The sequence below is a fragment of the Helianthus annuus genome, chromosome 5, assembly GCF_002127325.2.
Source record: "Helianthus annuus cultivar XRQ/B chromosome 5, HanXRQr2.0-SUNRISE, whole genome shotgun sequence".
Taxonomy (NCBI): domain Eukaryota; kingdom Viridiplantae; phylum Streptophyta; class Magnoliopsida; order Asterales; family Asteraceae; genus Helianthus; species Helianthus annuus.
In genome coordinates this window covers 115,307,510-115,329,883 of record NC_035437.2, presented here as the reverse complement: position 1 = coordinate 115,329,883, position 22,374 = coordinate 115,307,510, and the positions used below count along the sequence as shown (strand labels likewise).

At 34.3% G+C, this 22,374-nt stretch overlaps 1 long non-coding RNA gene and 1 pseudogene across 1 annotated transcript; both read left to right on the top strand.

Annotated features, from left to right (window-relative positions):
- Positions 1–531: 531 nt before the first annotated feature.
- LOC110941136 lies at positions 532–7,085 on the top strand (annotated as a pseudogene).
- Positions 7,086–7,572: 487 nt separating this feature from the next.
- Positions 7,573–10,387, top strand: LOC110941135. The gene is made up of 2 exons (XR_002593852.2): positions 7,573–8,154; positions 9,729–10,387. It is a non-coding gene; the product is annotated as an uncharacterized LOC110941135 (long non-coding RNA).
- Positions 10,388–22,374: the final 11,987 nt, after the last annotated feature.

Sequence of the window (22,374 nt, the reverse complement as noted above, 5' to 3'; positions counted from 1 at the left end):
GATAATATCATACTGGAATCGTTGAAGATGCTACACGTGTGGAAATCGTTCAACGTTAACATCTTGGACGTGGTCTTGCACCTTTTTCGGACTTGTTTGTTATTTCTATTTAAAGGGGTAGATCATGTTTTAGATAACAACAACTTTTATTAGCAGAAACACACACACTCTCTCACGAACATTAGCTCTCGAATACACTTACACTTTAGCAACCATTGTACAACACTTGATCAACTTCCGAAGCTGTAAACTCTTGTTAGCTTAATACATTTGATAGCGATAGTTTTCACTATCCGAGGTTTCTTGTGCCGGAGATCACATTGAGATCAAGGGCTTTTTCCTCATACAAATCCTTGTGTTCATTGTTCATTACATTTCACATTTTTTCATTCATTTATCAAACATACAAGCACACTACCTCACAAAATCATATTTGCTTACATTATCCTTTGTTTGATTTTTGATCAAAACAGTCATACTCAGTAAATCCCACTAATAGCAAAGCTAAGGTTTGATCTCAGGAGGGTAAGATGTAGACAACCTTACCTTTACCCCGTAGGAATAGAGAGGCTGCTTCCGGTGAGACCCCCGGCTCAATAGTAGTTTTGCATCAAGCCTTGGACATAAGGCAAATAACACTAAGCAATTGGGACAAAGACCGGTTAGTGCATGTACCCTTTTGTCTTCCGACTATCAACGCCACCACATGTTGCATGATTAACCGTCCCCCCTTTTAACATTATTTTCACGAAATTAGTAAAATAACGTTAAAATTAGTGAACTTTCACTTTTGCCTCCGAGGTCCCACACATATATACATTATATCCCGTAGTATAAATGGGGCGTTTATTCAATATTATTACTAAATCTATATTTTTAATTCTAACTTTTGTCTGTAGAGTAGATGTAAAGTGGGTAATTTTTTTTTGTCAGATTATAGTTTTACACAACCGAATCTATATGTTCAACAACTTACTATGATTTGATATTCTTTTTACTTATACACAAAAAGCATTATATATAGATAAATTTGTTCTATCATAAACGTTGATATACCTATTTATTAATGTTCATCTAAAAAAGGAAAACAATTATTTATTATGGTCTTAGTAAGGGATTAAGGTGCCATACTAATACGACATGTTGCAAGATATGGGACTTGTCACACATGACAACTAATGTGGAGTTTATATAGCAAATGAGTTCTCTCAACCATCAGACTAGTCTCTTGGATTGAGTTGTATTCTTGTTTGATATGTAACATGATTTCTCTGGTCTTTTTTGGCATCTTGTTGAGGAAGGTTGGTTTGTGATTAAAGTCGGTTGCGTTTTGATGTTAAAAAATGGTTTGTGATTAAAGTCGGTTGCGTTTTGATGTTAAAAAATTGTTATAATCTATAATCTATCTATATACTATATATAAGCATTTCCCATCTACTGAATTGTAATTTTAACACACGTATAAATTTTGAAGCATTATATACAAGTGGGTATAAACGGGTGAATTGGAACATTTTGCAAAATTTTAAGACGTTTCAGGGGTAAATTTGACAAATCCTCCTCCTGCCTTTATGATCTAATTGTTGAAACTCTCGAGTGTAAGAGCAACCGCTAGGATAATCAACCGTCATCGGTGATTTATTCTCATTCGTTCCAGTCTCCACCCTTGAATTGAATCCACGCACACATGAGAGAGAGAAGGGATCCAGAGGAGACGATGACAATGATTTAACGAGGATCAAATGGTGGTGACTGTGTCGTTTTGGGTTTGTGTTTTAGAACAGGGGAATTGATTATCTGTGTGTAAAAAATAACCTAACCCTAGAGTAAGATATGTTTATCAATGTGTATGGATTTAACTACTTATATGTATGTAACATGTAACATTTGACCTTAATTAAACACTCACGAAGCTGATTGTTATAGTTTTTATTTGTGTGTGTGTGTTTATGTATTGGCACGATAGAAGGATGTGCTAGCATTGGGTTAAATTTATTTATGATGGTGGGGCTAGAGGAATTAAAAAACTCATACCGCTACTTGATGCGGAGAAGGGGCTTTTTTCAGGATCGACATCGGATCCTTTTGATTCTCACATGGTAAATTCATGTTTATATTAGGAGTTACGTTTAACTCTCACTGTTTCAGTTTCAATTTGTGGCTTGATTAATATATATAGTTGCTGAGAGATTGTTAGGTTAAAGGATTAGGGATAGGGTTTAGTTTTTTTACTAGATTTTGCGGTGGTCGTACTGGCGTAACCCACCATACACTGCCGTACGTTTCGTGTTCACCACCTTCATTGCAGCTTTGTTTGGTACCATGTTTTGGGATCTCGGCGGCAAAAAGTAAGCACCGTTGTATAACCCTTCGACTATTCTAAAAGTAACAGATGATTAACTGAGTTTTGTGTTTCAGGAGTACCCAACAAGATCTGACGAACGCGATGGGTTCAATGTATGCAGCATGTCTCTTCTTAGGAATCCAGAACGCGTCAGCGGTTCAACCCGTTGTAGATGTTGAACGAACTGTCTTCTACAGAGAAAGAGCCGCCGGAATGTATTCTGCTTCGCCGTATGCTTTTGGTCAAAATCCTTGGTAATGGGTCATTTGGTAATCGTTTTAAAGAAGCCATCGGATGGGCATGGGAGCCTCTCACAATGCTACTGCCTTAATTTCTTTTCTTATATTATCATGATTCTCTTTCTCATATTAATTTGATATATTTTTTTCTGGTAGATGTGTAGGTTTATAAGCCACCTATTGGACGAATATATGCTATGATGAGAAACGGGGCCTTCCTGCTGATAATGAAGCTAGAGATATATTGCTCTAATATTTGCCACATGCACGTGTCTTGCCTTTTGGTTGTAAAGTAAGTTCATCATTAGCTCTTTTCATGATTTGGCTTATGTTTTCCATTCTACTTGGCATTGATATCTTTCTCATAATCATATATGTCCTAAATATTAATCATATGAAGGGCGATTGTTTTACACCCCCTTAACTTTGGTATAACATCATATTTACCCTAAAAATCATAATATCAGAAACAGTATCATGTATGCAAACGTCAAAAACTAATTATTGCGGATTCAATTCACAATAATTAGATAACCAGTTTGAAAACACAAATCCAAACACCACAATATTATAATGTGAGTAGTATTAGCACTAAGCGTATTACATATAATAACCAAGTAAAGGATTTTTAGAGAAACTGAGCTGTATAGTTTAGGTGAAATATCAATTAGTAAGGTACAGTTCTAATTTTTTTGGAGTAGATGTATAACAATTGATAAGTTTTTTGGATGTGCAGGGATGGATGGAACTGGAGCCGGTCTTGTTGTACATGAGAAAGCACTCGGAAAGTGAGTTTCGCTTACTTCATGACTATATACAAACACACATATGTGTCTAATATGCTTTTTACAGGTTGTGCTAAACGTACCCCACCCCCCTCTCTTACTTTAGGTTTTTGGGTGGGTGTTTAGGTTTTGGGTGGTGACGTAGTGGGTTTAATGTTAGGTTATTGGACACTTGTCACTCTATAAATCCTTCTTACACTTCTTATAATTAAGAGCCTTTGTAGAATAATTTAACCCTTATTTGAATAATTAGTAAGTATGCAAACACTCCTGATCTTTCATTTACTCCAACATTTCTTTTGTTTTCAGGTGATTTTATAAAGATGACAATGGCTAATAATAAAATGGATGGTACAAACCAGTCTCTGCCCCTCGTTCAACTCATGCGCCATATAATTCGACATCTACCACTCTATTCTGTAAGAACAACCTTCAACTCTTACTATTCCCCAAGATTTTGAGCTATTTATTTATTTTTAATGCCTTTTATTATTTTTTTCTATTTATGTCTTTCCTGATAGGCGCTGACCAAAATAATACCAAAGGATACTCTTAAATGGAGAATCGGTCTAATAGAATCAACGGCTGCGTATACAAGCAATATTTATTACACTGGCTCTATTTTTATCGGTGTAAATTGTCGATTCCGCCGCAACGCACGGGTTCCCCACTAGTATATTAAAAAGGAGAAGTGATGTGCCAAATTGTAATTTTACTACAAGTACAAGTTATTAAGCAACATTTACAAGGGAGTGCAAGCCAATATAATAGGGATTTGGCTTTATTTTCAAGACGCCGTAGGGTTAAAATTGGGATTTCACCCTGCTACAACTCATCGGCCGTTGTTGAACATCAATCGCCATTGTTCAATGCGACCTTTCGGTACTCCGCAGTTCCCATCTCCCCTCCCCTGTAACCTGATTTTTTATTCTTAAAGATTCCATCAATAGCGATGAATCTCATCTTTTCCCTAACCTTTTTTTTTCGATTCTTACCTCGATCGACCATATTTTCATGACATGGGAACTGCTGAGTTCAAAAAATCTATGGTTCGTTGTCAGAACTACAAGGTGAAAACGAAGATTCAAGTTTATTTGAGATCCACCTATGAAGATTCAGAAACAGGTAACCTGTAACTCTAGGTGTTTCGATTTGTTTGGTTTCTTGTTTCTCTATTAATTTGATTTTGATTGTTTGGAGTGTTTATTGGCTTTTGTAGATTTGATTACAAAACCCTAAAATCAATCAAGGTATGTGAATTTGGATTCTTTTGTATCTCTTGTCTTTCCTTTTTTTGATATGATTATATGTCTAGGGTTTGTTATTTGTTAATTTGTTTACCTGGTTTAATAGGAATTTAAATTTAATTAATCACCATGATTGTGTGTTTATGTTCTTTTATGTGATTGTTTCAGACATAGTTATGGCGATCACCAAGATTTATATAATGTAAGAGAAATTTCTAAATTATCATTCTTCTGATGATCACATAGAGTTGCATATATACACATAGCTATTAATTCAAGGTGTTTGTTTTGTTTGTAAGTAGTTCATGTGGTGGGGTTCGATTTGCAGCGGAAATGCAGAATTATGAGTTGGAGTTGAGAAACTCGAGGCCGAAAGAGCAGGAGTTTTTGGAGAATTATAATGCGAATTCACAGACATAGTTACCTAAATCGCTAGGGTACCCACGATCCACGTATTGGATCGTGGTGTACCCAATCGCAATTCGCTATCGATCCGGAACGTCCTGGTACGGCGATCCAAATTGATTAGGTCCGGCGATCCGAGTTGCTCAGGTACGGCGTTCTAGGATGATAAGGTTCGGCGCTCTGGAATGATAAGGTTCGGCGTTCCATATGCAAGTTTTGGCGACGAATTACGACGCCGGAGTTGTTTTCAGCCGGAGACCAGGAAGAAAGGGAAGAAGAAGAAGACAGAACCAGGAAGAGGAAGAAGGGGAAGAAACGACGGCTGCTGCAGGTTTTTTAGGGTTTTTAAGGTTTAAGTGTTTAACTAAGTTTAGTTATTTCAATATTTAACCCCTCTATTTTTACTAGTTTACATTTGAACCCTAAAACTAATAGTTTTTTACATAAAAGTATAAAAGTAGTTTGTGTATTTAAACATTTAACCCCCTCTATCTTCACTTTTTTACATTATGTTTGGTAATTTGAATTTTGGATTTTGGCAATTTCTGTTTTAATCTGTGTACACTGAACCGGACTCCATGGTACACTGTACCGGTTCGTACCGAAATGAACCTACCCCCCTCCGTACCGAAAATGTCACCTCTAGCGAATCGCGTACCCGAACCACGTACCCGTACCGGAGCGAACCGCGAATTAGGTAACTATGTTCACATATGTCATCTATTGATTTCTTGCAGCCTCAGACGGTTTCAACGGGTTTAGGGTTGTCACTTGATAATGGTATGCGTAGACAGGATGCCGAGATCGATAGGTTCATGAAAATTCAGGTATATTCAAGAACTTGTTCTGTTTATGCATAAATTTTTGATCTTGAATACTTTTTTTGTTTTTGATGGTTAAATCTTGAATATTAATTTGGTTTCGATAGTTAAATCTTGAATCTTGAGTGTCAGTTCAGTTTCAATAGTTAAATCTTGAATGTGGAATATTAATCTGGTTTCAATAGTTAAATCTTGAATATTGATATGGTTTTGATAGTTAAATCTTGAATATTAATTTTGGTTTCGATAGTGAAATCTTGAATCTTGAGTATTAGTTTGGTTTCAATGTTTAAATCTTGAACGTGGAATATTAACTTGGTTTCAATAGTTAAATCTTGAATATTAATATGGTTTCGATCATTAAATCTTGAATATTAATATGGGTTCGATCGTTAAATCTTGAATATAATTTGGTTTCTATAGTTAAATCTGGAATATTAATTTGGTTTTGAACTTCACATGTTTATATGATTTGTGTAATAATATTGTTTTTGTAATCGTAATCAAGGCTGACAGACTTAGGCAAGCAGTACTTGAAAAGGTGCAAACAAACCAAATCCAAATAATCCCACACGTTGAAGATAAATTCATCGAAAGGCTTCGTGAGAAAGAAGCCATGGTGGAAAACATCAACAAGAACATGGAACTCGAAATTTAGGTTGAAGAATTAGCCATGAAAGCCGACACGTGGCAGCAACGGGCGAAATACAACAAGAATATGATCAACACCCTGAAATATAATCTTCAACAAGTGTACGCGCAAGGGAAAGATAGTGAGGTTGACGACACAGCTTCATGGTGCAATGGTCGGGGGATTGATTTCCACTTGCTTTGCAAGGGTACTAATGGCGCAATGATGTGTAAGGTGTGTCGGGTGAATGAAGTGTGCATTCTTTTATTGCCATGTAAGCATCTTTGTCTGTGTAAAGAGTGTGAGAGTAAGCTTAGTATGTGCCCATTATGTCAGTGCTCCAAGTATATAGGTATGGAACGAGCTGGTGTTCAATAGAAGAGGGCTGATCTGGATCAGTTAACATAGGTGAATGATGTCCGAATGATCCAACAAGCTGATTTTGGCCTAGGCATCAGTGGGAGAAAGGACCTACAGGCAGCAAGTGTGTTGATTATAGTATTGGGTAGGGCTGTAAACGAGCCGAGTCGAGCCGAGCTATACCCAGCTCGAGCTTGGCTCGAACTCAATTCGAGCTGGCTCGGCTCGAGCTCGAATTTCAAATCGAGCTGAGATTTGAGGCTCGAGCTCGGCTCGATTAGAGTTCGAGCTAGCTCGGCTCGGCTCGAACTAGCAAAAAACTGTAAAATTTACTACTTAAAATGCCCTTAAAAATGAATTTCTTCATAGACTAAGGGCCATAATTGCCATTTAATTTAACCATATGGCTAAATATGCAAGTATAAATAGTTAATTCACTTTGTACATTCTCTTTATCTTCTTTTATAGGGGAAACACTCCTTTAGTTTTGGTTTTCTAAGCGATATGGGACAAAAAAATGAAGGATGTAAACCTTATCGAGCCAGCTCACGAGCCCACGAGCCGAGCTGGCTCGTTAACAACCGAGCCAATTTCGAGCCGGGCCTTCTTCGAGCTTTTTTCGAGCGAGTTTCGAGCGAGATGCGAGCCACGAGTTTTTGAACACCCCTAGTATTGGGGGGGGGGGGATATTCCACGGTCCTCCCAACCGCCGAGGTGATCCCACCTCGCAGACCGCCACCCAGCAAACCATTGGGTGTCAGCCCAATGGCCACCAGCCCGTATTCTAACCCGGAGGTGGCGGGTTCGAGTCTTGCTCGTTCCCAATGCCCCTACGGTAGCGGATTTACCCCCAGACTTAGTATTAGGGGTAACCTTGAATCCCAGTTTTATTACTTGCTGCTGATAGAAGGATCATAAAGTGTTTCAAATGGAGCACGGGAGCTGGGCCCTGCATCGAATGTTCAAGAGAAGACCTAGTTGCAGTCACATGCATCGGAGCAAGCAAAATAGGTGAACTTACTTACATTTTTTGATTAAATTATATTCTTTTTTAGGGTGAATATGAAATTGAATTAGGAATCTTTTTCATTCTTTGTAGTTCATATGATCAAACATGTATATAGCTTAGTTTTTTTGTTTTTATAACTCATACAAATAAAGTGGCAGTACTTGTAAGTCACATTAAAATAATAATAAATAAATGAAAAAATGTCAAAAATACAATACTTGTTTTCATTGGTAGGTTTTGCACTCATTTTTTATGTTGGTACATCATTGTTTTAGTGAGCCAAAAATATTGGACTATTTCACCGTCATTGGAGGTAAGTTCTGGTTATATTTATTCACAAGTATCAATACAAGTCTTCTTATTCGGTTTAATGATACATCTGGAATAAAATGTACATTCAACTATTCAAGAAAGAAAAGGAATTTTTCAGCTTCACTGTTAGTTACCAGAAAGTTCTATTCGAAAGAGATGCATGTGTGTTATTTATGTCGATAACATGTTATTTTTCAACCTGTGAAGCTTATTTATCTGGCGAGTCAAATGGGTGACAAATTTTAAACGGTTGGTGGGTTGTAAACATATTATAATCAAGTTGAATGGGTTAAACGTCTGGCAAGTTGTAATGATGAGGTAAATGGGTAGGTGTATTGATATTCGATGTAGATTTTAACCTTTTGGTTAGGAGTCCAATTTTTTTATAACAGTAGTGGAATTGTTTGTTGATAGTGCATTTTTAGAATGTTTCTGATGTATCTTTTTGGACTTCACATGGTTTCCTACTTGGTCATTTACAATCCATCGGTCTTAACTCCAAATGTGTTTGTGGTTCATGTATGTCTCAAAGGAATGTTTCTGCTGGGTTGTAGCTTGTAAGTTAGATAACAGAATAGCACTAAACCATTTTTATCTTGCAACTCTTGAGGTTACACTTTTGGATTGAGTTTTATTGTATGCATAACTGTTAGATAACAAAATAGCACTAAAAAATGACGTATGTGTTGTTTTGATCACTACAAGTTTGTGTTTACGGGTACCGTAAATTTTCCGGTTAGATTTACGGTACCCGTAAACACAAACTTGTGGTGCTCAAAACTACACACACAACAATTTTTTTTGAATTTTTTACAAATGTGGTTATAATACACGCAACTACGTTTATGAAAAAAAATTGGTCCACCTCGCCCCGTACGGTGTAGTTCTCACGGTTCTTACAACTCAAAGTGGTTCTCATTTTAGCGGTCCCCATATATATATATATATATATATATATATATAGGGAAAGGATCTATAGAAAACTTATTTTTTGCAAGAAAACCTAGTAAACTCTATGATAATCATTGATCAACATGATCCAATGGTTGAAATTATTAGATAGTAATTTGATTTAACTTTAATATCATTTAAGTGGCTGGAGGGGTATTTTGGTCAAGACATATTACACAAAGTACATAAAGAAATAATATTAAATAACATTTTCTTTCCACCTTTCATTTCACCAACATTTTCGCTCCACCTTTTCTCTCACCAACATTCTCTCTCTACCTTTTTCTCTCACCAACATTCTCTCTCCACCTTTTCTCTCACCAACATTCTCTCTCTACCTTTTTCTCTCACCAACATTCTCTCTCTTACTTTATCTACAACTTTATTTTTCATTCAAATTAATTTTAAATTTCATATTAAATAAATTCGTTTCAATTATAACGAGATTTTTTTTGTTCGTCGTTATACTAGTAATTGTTGCATATGTAACTAGTTGATATGTGAGACTGGTATAACAAAATAAAGGGGAGACATGAATTGTATAAAGAGAGACAAATAAGGTAGGGCGTCCAGCCACTTCTCACACCATTTTTCCGGTTTCACATCGTGGTGACTGATTTTCAGATCTGAAGCTATGGTGACAAATTTATAGATATGGAAACGTCTCGTACCAGCAACCGACTTCTTCCAACAACCACTAACACAACCGTCTTCTTCCTTGTCGGCGGTAAGTAAAACCGGATTCGGCAACACCACCAACAGCCACTAACACAACCGTCTTCTTCCTTACCGATGGTAAATGAAACTGCTATCGTTAAACGTTGTAGCCATCAATCAGTAAGTGAAACCACCTAGTGTACTTTAAACAAATCGTCTTCTTCCAACAACCACTGTCGTTAAATGTTGCAACGACCAATCGGATGTTGTGATTGCTGAAACCACATTCGATTAGTGGCTAATCGGTTATTTTGTGGGATATGATTTCAATCAGTGGCTAATCGGTTGTTTTGTGGGATATTATTTTTTGGGTCAATGTGGCAATTGAAAAAAGGATAAGAAAACAATGATGAGAGGAATTGAATGTATTAATTGTCTAGGTGAAAAAAGGCAGGTGAAATTGATATGTTGTATACATTTTAGCATTGTATTTCATATTTTGTATTTTTCGAACGTTTAGCATATGTTAGTTTGCTTGTGCAACTTAAATTGATCTCTTTTTAGTTTGTTACATGTGTTACCTGGTTTTCCAGGTAACATGTGTTACAATGCTATATCCTATGCAACTACTTTATGTAACACGTGTAACACATGCTACATCTTGTTTTCTCTATATAAAGGTTACATGTGGTAACATGTGTAACGTGGCTATACAAGTGCTAGTCTCTGGTGTAGAACATGCAACTACTCTATGTAACATGTATAACACATGTAACATCCTTTGTTATCTAAAAATATGTTACAATCGGTGTAACACGTGTTACAAATAAAAGATAACATGTGTAACCTTGCTATGCAAGTGTTGGCCTCTGGTGTAGATCACGTAACTACACTATGCAACATATGTAACTTGGTTGTACATATGTTATCCACTTTGGAGTAACACATGCAAAACATGGAAATTGATAAAAAGATATTATTCAATCAAAACCTTCATGAACATATGAGCCCATACGTGGAAATGTTTGACCTTGATTGGTACGTGGTGGTAATTACAAGTCGCCATACTCATCACTCAATTGATCTATAAAAATTGTGGGAGCGATAATTACGTAGGGTAAGGCTAACTGTGACAATTTATACACATTAAAATAATTGTAGCGTAGAGGAACCCTTGTAGCATATACAACAAATATACTAGTTAAAAATGGTTGAATATGTTGTGACATATGTTAAACCAATATGAAGTGGGTTTTGATATGTTTAAACCTTTGTAAGATGAGGGTGGAACAAAGATCCCAATATATAACTATGTAACAAATGTTCCAAGCAGTGTTGCATGTATTAGGAGTATAAAGTGGCGTACAATCCAATAATATTACATCATTTATGGAGTAAAAAAGCATGAAGGTGTAAGAAGATCAGGATATGTAACTTTTGCCATAATCCCACCGTTTAATAATGTAACTTGTGTTACGAGTTTCAAATATAACTTGTGTTACATATAACTTTCTAATATAACACATAAACAGATGGAAAAGGAAAATTTATAAGGGTGCAAACACTTCAAATGTAACTTGTGTTACGTGTAGCTTCCTAATATAATACCATGAGGTTAAAAAACACATTAACACGTGTATACTCAGGTTGTAGGCCAGAGTCTCTAACATAAAGGTGTAATGTGTATATTATGAGTATACATACGTTACCACTTATGTAAGACATGTAACTCCATGTATGTAAACGTATGTTACATATGTAATTTTACTAATATTACTTGTTTGTTTACTTATATGACATTTTGGATGATGTAATGTTGTTATATATGTAATTTTACTAAGTTTAAATTGACACCAAACGGGCTGACATATGTAACACGTGTATAACCATCTTACACATGTTACATATAGGTTTTACATGTGTTACAACGTCACTGTTACACATTATACATATAGTTGTTGCATAAAAAATTGCCTTCCCAACAACATCCGTATTCATACTAACAATGAAAATAAAAATGAATTTTATATCAATAGTTGTAATGCTTCTAAAAATGGTCATCACAGCAACATCCATCTTTACAACACATAGCAACCAACCAAAAAACACACCATCGTCACCACGATAACCTGATGATGCGTTGTAATGCTTCGGCGGGCTTCGCTTCTTGATAACCATCTTCATCTTGAACAAAACATCTTTTCACCTATGAACAAAACAAGTACATCAATATTAATCTTCTATAGTTAAAACTTATTAATCTCCTATGTAACATGTGTAACGTGGCTATACATGTGTTACCTCTCTAGTATAACACATGTTACAAACATGTATTACATATGTGCAACCCCCCTTTGTGTCTAAAAAACGATTGGGGTAACTATAAGTAACTTGTGTAACGTTGTTACTACATATGTAGCTAATTATCCCACAAAAAACACGACTTTTTATTTGTAAAATAAACGAGATATTCCGAATAAATTATGAAGTTTATACATTTTGTATCATTTTTATATATTACCTTTTAATGATGTTATGGGTAACATTTAATGTTATATTACCCTTTTCTGACATTATAGTTTACGTGTTTCATTGAATGGTTTACAACAACATTTTTATGGTTTACTTTTAATGATGTTATGTGATACATGTAATGTTATATTACGTTCAACAATACTCCTCTTTACGAGATGTAATACTTCTTCAGATTTTAAGAGAATCTACTTATGTTAACATATGTAACATCTTCAGTTGGTTCCTGGAAGCTGTAATGTAATACATAAGATAACAAAAGTGGCAAAAGTGTTTTATGTGAACTTAAATATATAAAAATGGTCCAAAAACTATTATAAGTTAAAATCTAGCATGCTTTGCTTCTTGATAGCCATCTTCATTTTGAACACAAAACAACCATTCACCTATGAACAAAACAAGTACATCAGTATTAATCTCCTATATGTTATAATTCGATTAAAATAAGACAGGTTTAACACATGTTACTCTAATATGTTTACCTAATAAGACAGGTTTAACACATGTTACCCTAATAAAGACAGGTTTACCCAATATGTTTTTGATAAAAATAATGCAGGTTTAATACATGTTACCTAATTTGATAAAAATAAGACAGGTTTAACACATGTTACCTAATCTGTTATTCTGAGTTGAAATTGCACAGTCTCCTACACAGTTTATGGCCATTATTCTCAACATGTTTTCAAACAAAAAAGCAAACAAACCAACAGTTCATCAAACAGCCTTTCGTCCCCTAGAATATTAAGTCAACATCCTTAGCATATAACAAAACTCGAATTCAACATTATCTCAGCCAAGTGAACATCTCAATCCTAACTTTTAAAAAACCAACTCTCTAATAAACCAATTAAGCACATAACAGTTGTCATGGGATCCTACTTGAAATCTTATAAAAAATCACAACATCAGTTATGAACAAGAAGACACATATTTCTACTCTCATTCAAAACAACTAACAATTTTGTATCAGATTAAAAGTCGCAAAAACACGAGACATTCGAAGCTAAACACCTACCGATCGACGAGCGATGAGACAGATGGTTGTTTGTTCCGTCAATCATCGGAAAAAAAAACCGTAATAACTACATTTCCGGCGACATTTATCGGAAAAACGTAGGAAACTTACTTGGTTCTGCGCTTGCTTCTTGATTTCTTCCATTTCCGGTGACATTTACCGGATGATAACAACCGAAAATGTGGCTCTCATATCTAGGGTTTTCCTCCAAACGAAAAACACCGTCGTTTTTTCTTGTTTCTCCAATGATCGCGGTACAATTTTGTGCTCAAATGATCGTCGGCAATGTTTGGATCTGCAGTGCTTTCTTCTTCTTCTCCGGTGGGTTTTGGGGTTTTGAATGTTGAGAGAGAAAAAGTTGACGTTGAAAGAAAATGGGGGTTTAAAATGTGGGGTTGGGATTTGACTAAAAAGGTGATGGATTGATGCTTGAAAATCAGCCATGAAAGATGGGAGAAAGCAAAGGAATTAGGGTTTTTGAAGAAGAAAGGAATGGGGGATAAAGAAGGAAGAAATAGATGCAAGTTCTGTATATATTGTTTGGTTTAAAAAAGTGATGAGATGATGGGTAATAAATGACTTGATGGGATGGGGAAGAGGGTGAAATGATGGCTTGAACAAATGACTAATTTGCCCTTTTAACATGTGTTTAAAGATATGATGTGGATCAATCTTGACCTCACAATTCAGGTTTGCCAAGTTTTCTAGATTAAATGGGTTTTTCATATATATATATATATATATATATATATATGTATGTATGTATGTATGTATGTATATATAGGGGAGGGTTATCTTGAGAACATGAATTTTTGTGAGAACTCTAGGGACAATTTCCATCCATAGATCATCATCAATCAAGGGCTAAGATTAAATGGGTTTTTAATGAGAAGGGGACCATTAAAATAAGACTAAAAGGGGCAATACTGTAAAATCACATTCAATTACCCCTTCACCCCCAAATTCACCTTCTCCTCCAGGAAATCGAATCGACGTCTTCTAAATCCACCATCTTCCTCAAGGAATCAATCTGCAAATCTGAAATTATCAAATGTTTTAATGGGAAGAAAAGGATGAATGAACCACAATCGAGTCGACGATGTAAATCTGCAAATCTGCAAATCTGCAATGTTTTTTTGGGAAGAAAAGGATGAATGAATCAATCCACCATCTTCCTCAATGAATCAATCTGCAAATCTGAAGGTTTGTTTTTTCAACCTTTTATTGTTCTATTTCATTAAAATTAGGGCTGGAATGATGTTTATTGTTTGTTTCGCGATATAACTACATGTAATTTAACTTATGGGAACACCAATTTAAATTCCTGTATATATATGTAGCTTGCAAATTGAAAGCTTGGCATTGCCATCAGTTTAGATTTGACCAAATTTGTGATTTTGAAATCCAAGTGATCACTGAGTTACAACTTGACCTAAGGGAGTTCAACAATTATTTATGTTTGGACTTGGATTCTGTCTATAACTATTTCTTTGTGTTGGATTTCTATCAGTCAACCAGATACACTGCCAGTAGACCTTAACCTTCTTAAAGGATAGTATACTTATAATTTATGGATACCAGATTAAGTATATATGTTAGCTCAAATGACATCAACATTTTTCATCTTGTTTTTTATTTATGCTTAGGTGAATTTTAGCTTTTGAAATGATGTGAAACTCTATATAAGTTCCTTTAAGATGATTCAAATATGAAGAGCTTTAAACCTGGTATATTAATATCTTGTTTTTTCAAGTGTTTTGACAAAGACTTAGATTTAAATTTGTAAAATTGAAGTTTAATTATTCGTTGAGTTGCTGACTTTTCTACACCAGCTACTATACAAGTCTGCAAAATTACATTTTGAAATAACATGTTATTTTATCGAGATTGTAAATCACTTGTATGGGATTGCTAATTACTTATCGAATGGATGAGTTCTGAAATACAATCTCCATGTGAGAAAAAATGGATGGTATACGGGTAAATATTTGCTCAAGTTCTGTCTTTTGTTTTTCTTTTAATTTGCATAATCTTAAATTAACAATGTTTATTGGTTTTATAAAACGGTAGGCGTTGTGAGGGATTTAAGTACTATAGCTAAGGCTAAAGCTTCACTTATGCAAGGAAAGGGAAAAAAACTAAAACATTAACTTGCATTTATTTATGAAAGAAAAGTAATTGTAATATAATAACAGGAGCATGAAGGCATGTGAAACTAGAAAGGAAAATAGATACGAGGAAGATAGTGAGAGAAATCAGATCATAGAAACTTCATGGAAAGGCCAAACTTGAAGGTATGTACTAGAGATAAATTTATAACAAATCTCCATATGTTTTTACACATGTGTAAATCATATATATGAAAGTTTATACATGTATATATCATAATAGTTATGAAAATAAGCATAAATACGAAGGTTTAGACATGTGTAAATCATGAAAATAATCATAAATATAAAGGTTTGCACATGTGTAAATCATAATAGTTAAAAAAGAATAAACAAATATATTAAGGTTTACACATGTGTATATCATAATATTAAAAAATAATAGTAACCATAGATATAAAGGTTTACACATGCGTAATAGATTAAAAAATAAAAGTACAACAAATCTCCATATGTTTCTACACATGTGTAAATCATATATATGAAGGTTTACACAATACTCTGGGAAATAAGCATAATAATGAAGGTTTACACATGTTTAAATTATAATACTGTAAAAAAAATGGCATAACAATGAAGGTATACACATGTGTAAATCATATATATAATGGATTACACATGTGTAAATCACAATACTTTGAAAAAATAAGCATAAATATGAAGGTTTACACATGTGCAAATCATAATAGTTTAAAAAAGGTAGAGATATGAACATTTACACATGTGTAAAACAAACAGTTAAATGTGTAAAATAGAAACTTACACATGTGTAAAACAAATTTACACATGTGTAAATCATCTTAGTTAATATTGCATTTTTGTGATTAAGCAATTCACACATGTGTAAATAAGATGTTTACATATTTAGTGTATAAATATATTTACACATGTGCACATTGAAACAATGGTATTACAACAAATGAACATGATTATTGTGCAATTTACACATATGTAAGTAGGTTGTTTACACATGTGTAAGTCAGCCATATTATTTGTTTAGAATAGCAGTAAAAACATATGGCTTAATAATATTGTACTTTTGTCACTTTGACCAGGCATATTTCAGAAAAAATGGTACATTCTACTGTTGGTTTTAAAATGGCAAAGAGAACTTTGAGAGTTCAACTGTAGAAGCCTAGAAAGTGATACGAAGATTGTACTTTGGAAAGAGAATATTCACCGAGAAGACGTCATCAAGAAGACTAGATGATATTATGGATTATGACTTGTCTCTATATTACTGTCGTTAGCGTATATCAAGGATTATAACTTATGTTTTCATGGTATCATGGTTACCGTATGTCAATGATTACGATTTGTTGGACAATTTAATGTTTTTGATTTTTTTTGTAATACTATTTTGGTTAAAATCCAACTTGGTGGTCAATATAATACTTTTAGTTTTTGCTTAATACTATCTTGGATTAATTATCAAATGATGGTAGTCGTGCCTGCTGCGTTTCTGCAGCCGCGCACTGCATTTCTGCAGCCACGCGTATATCTGCAGCCACGTTTCTGCAGCATATTTGCAGCCACACGTTGCGTTTCTGAAGCCGCACGTTGTAGCGTTACGGCAATCATGCCCCTGCATTACTACAGTCGCGCAATGTGTTTGATTCTTATAATGCACTATGGGGTTACTATAAGGAGAACTTTAAAAATCAGTCTACAAACTACAATATATTAATTCATGGTTATAAAAAGTTTGAACCCAAAGCAAGTTAAAAACTTTATACCATTAAAATTGGTTGCTTAAAAAGTTTGGCTACTGAGATGCATCAAAAAGAAAAAAAATGATTTGTCATTGTAAAAGATGGTCACATTTTGTCACCATAAAAATGAATCACATTTTTAATTTTGACATAAAAAAATTGATTGAATTATACAAGAATATAAAGTATGTTCCAATATGCCAATATGTGATTTTAAGAAGGTTTTTGAATCCCTTCTCTTTATCTATTTTTATCTATATAGCGACAAACAAAAAACTAGTTCGAAACTTGAGTTTTGAGTGGAAATTTACAAGTAATCGAAGTATAAACGTATGCGCATATGCAGCCGCGCGCTGTAGCGTTACGGTAGCCGCGCCACTGTGTTTCTGCAGCCAGCGGTACTACATTTTTGTTGCGCTGTTGCTGCTGCATTTCTGCAGTCGGCGCTATTGCCTTAAAACATTAAAACAACCTCAAACATTAGTAGATACAGAATCACATATTATTTTGTTCTTCATCCACATTTCTCTAACAGAACTGTACTTAGTAGTTACATATAATGAAGTGTTTTATGTTTGATTTATGATTACATTCTTTTTCTAAGATAGATACAAAGAATGAAAAACACATAACAATCCTTGCAACGCCATCAACATTTTCATTCATCTGTTGCAGCCTTACAAGCCAACTGAACATCTTATATTGACTTGAGACAACCTTTTCACTTCAATATCATACACATACGCATACATGTCCTCATATCTTCCAGTATTGAAACAACCTTTTACAACAGTAGCATATGCTAAAAGTCTATGAACACGACTCATGTCGATTAACCTATCATAATCTCGCTCGTCAGTTTCATCCTACCAAGTCTACATGCATTTGAAATGTATTTTTTTTTATCTTGAAATTTGATATCAAGGAAGTACTTTTTTACAAAGAATATAGAACAACACTTACACATGTGTAAATCTGAACACGATGGGATGCAAGCAAGTCGTAGTTACACATGTGTAAATGTGAACAAGATGGGATGCTCATATCAGCTCCAATACTTGCTTCATCCAAATCTTCAAATTGTTCCTCATGATTGATAACAGTTAATATAGAACCCTCGGTTCACCTCACACAGTTACAATATCCTCTTAGCTGGTCTTCGATGAACCTACATCACAATATAAACACACGCTTGTAGTCATTATCAATAACATTATATAACCATTACAATTACACTTTGTAAAAAAACTAAGATAAAGAACCTCGGTTAACATTTGTGGCTGAGTTTTGATATCAACCTTAGTCATGGAACCATGCTTCATCAATCAATCATGTGATTCATCAATACTTTCATATGATTTAGGATAAACAGTGCTTGTAATCCAACAAATAAGAATTAATTAGGGAAAATTACAAACTCAATAGGAACATGTGTTAAAATCGTCGAACAAAACCCACAATACATAAACAGAGTAATTGATACCAAAATCTATTGAACAATACTTAGTGAATCTAAAATCGATTAAACAATTAATCAGTGAATCAAATATTGATTTGAGCAAAAATCAAGGAATCCAAAAACCGTATCAAACAATCAAAACAATTAACAATTGAAGAACATACCTGCACATTATGAACAAAATAGTTTAAGATCAATTACTCCAAACCATAATCCATTGGATAAGATTCATGTGCCTAGACTAAAGACCGTGTGCGTAGATTGGAAAAAAGTAGTGCTGGAATTTGGGTGTTAATGGAAACCAGAGAGTTGTAGGGAATTTGTTTAATTACCGCTTTACCCTTTTAATTAAAATACAAGGGAAATAAATGAGTGGCTGAGATTTGTTCTCATGGTTCTCACAAAAGATGAGTGTTCTCATTTAAACCCTCCCCTGTATATATATATATATATATATATATATATATATATATATATATATATATATATATATATATATATATATATATATATAGGACAAAGATCCGTTAGAAACCACCATTTATTGCGTGAACCGCGAGAACCAATGTGAACACAACCAAAAATGCCTAAATATAGCTAAAAAACATACAATTTTTTTTAATATTTTTTATAAGAAAATCGCTACTCTTAGTTTTTAGGGGGTGGGGGAGGGGGGTTTAGGTTTTTTCTTTTTTTTTGGCGGGGGATGGGTTTTTTTTTTAGGTTTTTTTTGCGGTTTTAGTTTTTAGCATTTAGCTTGGGGGGGAGGGGGGTTAGGATTTTTTAGGGTTTTTTTAAGGTTTTTTAGCAATTTTAGGTTGTGTTCACATTGGTTCTCGCAATAAAGGTAGTTCTCGCATGAACGTTACCCTATATATATATATATATATATATATATATATATATATATATATACATAGGGAGGGGCTCATGCGAGAACCACCCTTATTGTGAGAACCTTGAAAACCAATGTGAACACAACCTAAAATAGCTAAAAAAACCTAAAAAAAACCTAACCCCCACCCCCCCCCAAAACCTAAACCCCCCCCCCCCCAAAAAAAAAAAAACCTACCCCCCAAGCTAAATGCTAAAAAAAACTAAAAAAAACCTAACCCCAACCCCCCCCCCCCCCCCAAAAAAAAAAAACCTAAACCCCCCTCCCCCACCACCCAAAAATCGCTACTCTTAGTTTTTAGGGGGTGGGGGTGGGGGTGGGGGAGGGGGGTTTAGGTTTTTTTTTTTTTTTTGGCGGGGGGTGGGTTTTTTTTAGGTTTTTTTGCGGTTTTAGTTTTTAGCATTTAGCTTGGGGGGGGGGGGGTTTAGGATTTTTTTAGGGTTTTTTTTAGGTTTTTTAGCAATTTTAGGTTGTGTTCACATTGGTTCTCGCAATAAAGGTAGTTCTCGCATGAACGTTACCCTATATATATATATATATATATATATATATATAGGGAGGGGCTCATGCGAGAACCACCCTTATTGTGAGAACCTTGAAAACCAATGTGAACACAACCTAAAATAGCTAAAAAAAACCTAACCCCCACCCCCCCCCCCCCAAAACCTAAACCCCCCACCCCCCCCCCCCCCAAAAAAAAAAACCTACCCCCCCCCCCCCCCCCCCCGAAAGCTAAATGCTAAAAAAAACTAAAAAAAACCTAACCCCAACCCCCCCACCCCAAAAAAAACCTAAACCCCCCTCCCCCACCACCCAAAAACCTAAACCCCCCCCCCCCCACCCCAAGCTAAAATGCTAAAAACTAAACCCCCAAAAAACCTAAAAAAATCTAAAAATTTAAAAAAAAAAATTTTTGGCTTCGAAAAGTAGCGATTTTTTTATAAAAAATATTAAAAAATTCAAAAAAAAATTTTTGTGTGATTTTTAGCTATTTTTAGGCATTTTTGGTGTGTTCACATTGGTTCTCGCGGTTCTCACAATAAGATGTGGTTCTCGCATGATCTTCTCCCTATATATATATATAGGGGAGGGTTATCTTGAGAACGCTAAATATTGCGAGAACTTCATTGTAATTAAGATACAACATCAATTTTTTTGTACAAACTTCATTGTAATTAAGATACAACATCAAAACAAGAATTTATAACATTCATTTCTCACTTCAAAATCATTCTTCTTAGATTTTTTACACATGTGTAAACATGGCAGATTTACACACATGTGTAAATGGCAAACTTACACATGTGTAAATTTTCTTTATTTATGAATTCACGTAAATTTAAACGTGTAAATTGAATTTCTAACATTGTATTCGAATAATAATGATAAGTGTAGAAAAAAATTTTGAATTTGAATTGTTTTTGACCAAGTTCTCATGGTTTTTTCATTTGTTCTCACGGTTCTCACAAATATTTAGCGTTCTCATTTAAACCCTCCCCTATATATATATATATATATATATATATATATATATATATATAGGTGACCGCTAAAATGAAAACCACCTGCAGTTGTAAGAACCGCGCGAACCACTTTCTAGCCATTAGATCAAGACGATGGATTGGATGAGATTAAAAGTATTTAAAAATAATATTAAGTATTTTTTGTCTTATTATGTCTTTAATATTTTAATTCAAAAGGGTATTTAAGTAAAATTACTTTTTTTTGTCTTTTTATGTATATTATATTTAATTGTCTTTTTATCCTATTCATTAATTACTTTTTATTAAAAAAACAGATTTTTTTGTTAAACAATATTTTTAAAATCAGATTTTTATGATAATTTTTTTTTAAGATTTTCAAAATGGATGGATGAGATTAAAACATTTTTAAGAGCCGTTCTTTACGAGCGTTTTTTTACGGAACGTTTTACGACGTGTTTTTACGCTCTGTTTTTTTGCGTCGTTTTTTCGACCGGCTTTTACCCGCCGTTTTTTACGTTTTACGTTAAAAAAATTCCGAGATTTTCAAAATGGATGGATGAGATTAAAAACAATTTTAAGAGCCGTTTTTACGCCCCGTTTTTTTACGAGCGTTTTTTACGGAACGTTTTACGCTCCGTTTTTTCGCGTCGTTTTTTCGATCGGTTTTTTACGCGCCGTTTTTTTACGTTTTACGTTAAAAAATTTACATAAAAGAGTACGTTTTACATTTCTGCGTTAAAAAGTTTACGCTTTACGATTTAATTTTTACATTTTAGGTTAAAACTTTGAAAAGTTTACGTTTTCCGTTAAAAAGTTTACGTTTTACGTAAAAAAAATTACGTTTTTCGTTAAAAAGTTTACGATTTACGTTTTTGTAACACCTTGTAAAATCACCTACAATGATGTATTGACACGTGTAATAAACCCCAATGAAGTCAAACAGTGAAATTTAGGGACTAATTTTTCGAAAAATCAAAAACTTTGATTTTGAAAGGACTGGAAGTTTTAGCATACCTAAAATAAGTTTCTAAATAACCTCTCACGACGGTGATGTTCACAAATGTGCCACTTGATGATAAAGTGTAGCCATTTGCGTAATTAATTGAAAGTTTGCGCAATAAAGGGTTAAAAGCGTCAACATGTTAATTCTTACCTCTAAGTGACCTTTTAACAAACCGGGAGCATCATGATATTTAATTATACTCTCGGGAATGCCAAATAATGGCCAACTAAGGTTTTTATGCCTATAAGTAAAGTTACGCGCAACTTTGCAAGTTAGAGGGACTAAAAGCGTCAATATGTTTAATTATACCTCTGAATGGCCTTTTAGCGAACCTGAAGCATC